Below are 4,010 nucleotides of genomic sequence, written 5' to 3' on the forward strand. Positions count from 1 at the left end.
AGAGATTGCCTAGCTTAATAGTTATATATTATACCCCGATTATACACTAGCTCCAATTTGTCCTCAAGATTTTCTTGGTTTTCAGAATTCTCTTCATTTTTATCTTCACTTTCATATTCATTTACTGAAAGACGTTGATTTTGAAAAAAAATTCTATACGCTATCAGATATTACATTGTACGTTTATAATAGAATTCTTTACACTTTTGTACATAGATTTTGTAAAATGTTAGGGATGTTTTGAAATAAAAGCTAAGTTTGAATATGCTGTTTTTCTAAAGCTTTAAGTAAGAAAGGGCTTAGAATTTTTCCTCAAAAGTTCAAGATCAAAAAATATTTTTAGTTTTGCTTCAATGTCTTTTTGAATTTTTTTTAACATTTTAGTTCAAAACACTGGTAATCACATTGTTGATCAAGAACAAGATTATTTTAAAATTTATACAAAACAATTTGTTGTAGATCTGTTAGCGTGACGTTAAAATTTCCGTTTACAGCCCAAATTTGCCCTCATTTTGAAAAAAAATTCTATAAACTTTTAAACTTTACTTTAAGTTTATAATTTTACGACACCTGCTTACAAAACATAAATTAAAATTTTCAATAAATCTTTAAAAAAAATGTGCCAAAACAGTCAGACAGCTTAGCAAAAACTTCCATTTTTTCATTAAAAAAAGTTGTGCGTTTAACCTTTAGTTGCGTTAATCTTGAATATTGCATTAATCTTAAATTTAGTTTAATTAATCAATTAAATTGAACAATTGATCTATCCAATTCAATAAATTGGACTTATTTTTAAATCTTTGTACGAGTTGAGCTTTAAATAGTATTTTAAGTCCAATTCAATTGATCTAATCTGTTCAACTCAATTCATTGTTCTATAAAGTCAATTTAATTGATCCTTAATTTTCAAACAAATGAAATGTAAAAGGATTGTTGAATTTTAAACATAGTTCTGCAAGAAAAAAAATGGAAGGGATTTTGAATTGTTGCATGAGTTGAATTGTTGCACGCTTTAAATTCAATTTTAAGTTAAGTTCAATTGATCTATTAAATTATTTGGTTTATAAAATCCATTTAATTGATACTCAAATTCAATTCTGATGATTCTAAAATTCCATATTTTTGATTCTTAATCAAATAAAATGTAAAAGGGTTATTTAATAACGTTTTGACTTAATCAGCAGTTTTGAAGAATTTTTTGGATCAAAATAAAGTCGGGAGGACTATAAAACAGTTTTTAATATCGTTGAAAGTTACATAAATTTAAATATTTTAGTTAATTAAATTCATTTGAAGTAAATAACAAACAAAATCTATGATCTCTGTTAAAAAAATTCGTAGACAAACGTAATAAAATTATCTCAGTTCTTTTTTTCCATTATGATGTGAAATAAGTGTGCTATTTTGTGACATAAGCCTGAAAATTATCTAGAACTTTCCATCTTCCATTGTCATGGTAACATTAATTTTGCTTACACCATTCTAAGAATAGAAATCTCTTAACTCCATTGATATAATTCATTTTCTCACTTATGCAATCGGGTTTTATGACCTTTTAAAAGAGTACCGGAGTTTTATAACTTTCCATAGTGGTTGAGAAATGGTCAAGCAAAGCAAAATTCATGCCGCTGTAGCCAACCTTGGCGTTTCAGTTGTATCATTTTTATGTGCAATTGCGTAGGAATCACAAATGTCTGCACTTCATGATTCACGGGTCATTAAAATTAAGTTCATATAGGGTTTTATTTGAATAAGCGAGTCTCGGTTTTCGTAAGAACATTTCATAAACAATAGAATAAGAGCAATAAACCGTGGATTAAATTTATTATTCTACTTTAGTTGCTTTCAAAGTAAAAATATTTTACTACTCTAAATTTTTTTAAATAGTTGAAAAAATATAAATTAAATAGAATCGAAATTTAACGAAACAAAAATAGAAAAATAAGACAAACAAAGTTGTAAGAAGCAATTACAGGTATATTTTTAAAAAAATTTATCCTCTGCGCTATACTACAATAGAAACAGAAAAAAGACAAACAAATAAAGTTGTCAGAAATAATTACAAAAACATTTTTACAAAATTCCTTTTTCCACTGCTTTACCCCAAATTATAGATTTTTAAGCTTTTATATTTATTTATAAGCAGATGCACTGAGTAGCCCATAATCCGATTCACTGATTTCCAAATTCGCCATTTTACTGTTTTACCAATTTCATCATTCATTGATTCGCATCATTTTCACCCTTGAATCATTCCTTCACTCACTCATTTAATCATTTAGTCTAAATGAAGACATCATTTGGCAATCCAAAAGAAATATATATATATTTTCATCATTCATATACCGTTAAAATAACCACTAAAATAATGAAAAAGTACACTAATAGCAAAATATAACAAACGCAACTAGCATTTGCGTATTATTCCTAGTCATATCAAGAGTCATTTTCACAACGAAAGGTCGGCAGCCATTTTCCAACTAGCCAGAGTGCTCATATTTTACCAAAAGCTCTGTGCTAAAAAACAATACAAATTTAATACATTTTATGAAAATACTTGAGGCTTCATTTTATTACACGATTGCTTAAATTAAAACTTTTCTAACTATATAAAGTCTTGTGTGCTTCGCAATAAGACTTAATTTGAACAACAAACATGGCAGATTCTGAGTAAAAAATTTATTTTTTAAAACCTAGAAGCTCCGTTCCGCGCTCGCTCCAATTACCAAACCCCGTGATTGCTTCTCATTCATCACTGTTTTTTTTCTATTCTTAAAATATCAATATATTTTTTTTTCTAAAAAAAAGATCATATTGTTTAAAAATATATATAACTACTAGTGGGCTGCGCCCCCTGCTCGCTAACGCTCGCCAATGCCCGAAAATTGCTACGCAATCTTATATGGTTTGCTTCGCAAACCAAGCTCGCTTCCCTCGCTACTAACTTGGGTGCAATCCAATGCACAAAATTCTAGGAATTCAAAACAATCATTCAAATCCATATAAAAAAAACTTTTTTTTAAAAAAATTACATCTTTTTAGTAAATACTAAGTCATTAAAATAAATTTGAATTCAAATNTTCCTGGATACAATATATATATATACTCATAATTGTGCCCGTAGCGTCATATGATGACATTTATCGGCATGATTTCCTATGTGATTTTAATCCTGATGATGTCCCTTAACTCCTTTTGAAATTTGACACAACATTTATGTTCCCCCCTGTTCTAACTTGTATATTTAATTTCTTAACATTTTTAAACTTGAACACTTCGTCAAAAAATAGAGTAAAAATGTCATTTTTTAAGGAAAAATTGTCTTAGAGAGAGAAACTTATTCCAGAGTGGAAATTAGTGATACGAAAGTATGTAATATCCATTAAGAAATCTCATGCGACAGAAAACAAAATAAATAAATAAATTACCACACAAATTCCACAGTGTTATTAACAGTACTGGGGGGAAAAAATACGCTTACGTATATAGAATGTGTGACAAAATAAGTAGAAATAAATTAGAATAACTTACTTCATTAACGACACATAATTATCATCTTATATCTCTAAACATGGTTTTTACCTCTTTTGAATTACGTTAAAAATAATTTTAAAAATTTCAATCTAAATAGGGTAAACTAACCAGTGAAGGAACACTTATGCTTCACTTGCCTTTTAAAAAATCATAATAATTTCAAAATTCGCAATTTTAGTTAAATGACAGTGTCAACATATTTGTTAATATTTGCAAACTATGTAAAAAAAATTTAGAGAACTTGCATAATACTGTTTTAAAGTTTTGGAGGTTCAAATAACAAGTAGTAAGAAGACCCAGTGAAGGAACAGCTCTTTCCAGTGAATAAACACCCAGTAAAGGAACACTTAATTTTGGTTATTTTTTAATGCTCTTTATGAATTTATAAGCCATAAAAATATTTAAAAACAAGTCGATTCTTGAAATTATAACATATAAATACTTGGATAATGTTAACTTTTTTTTTTGTAATCATG

The sequence above is a fragment of the Parasteatoda tepidariorum genome, chromosome 6 (genome assembly GCF_043381705.1).
Source record: "Parasteatoda tepidariorum isolate YZ-2023 chromosome 6, CAS_Ptep_4.0, whole genome shotgun sequence".
Taxonomy (NCBI): Eukaryota; Metazoa; Arthropoda; class Arachnida; order Araneae; family Theridiidae; genus Parasteatoda; species Parasteatoda tepidariorum.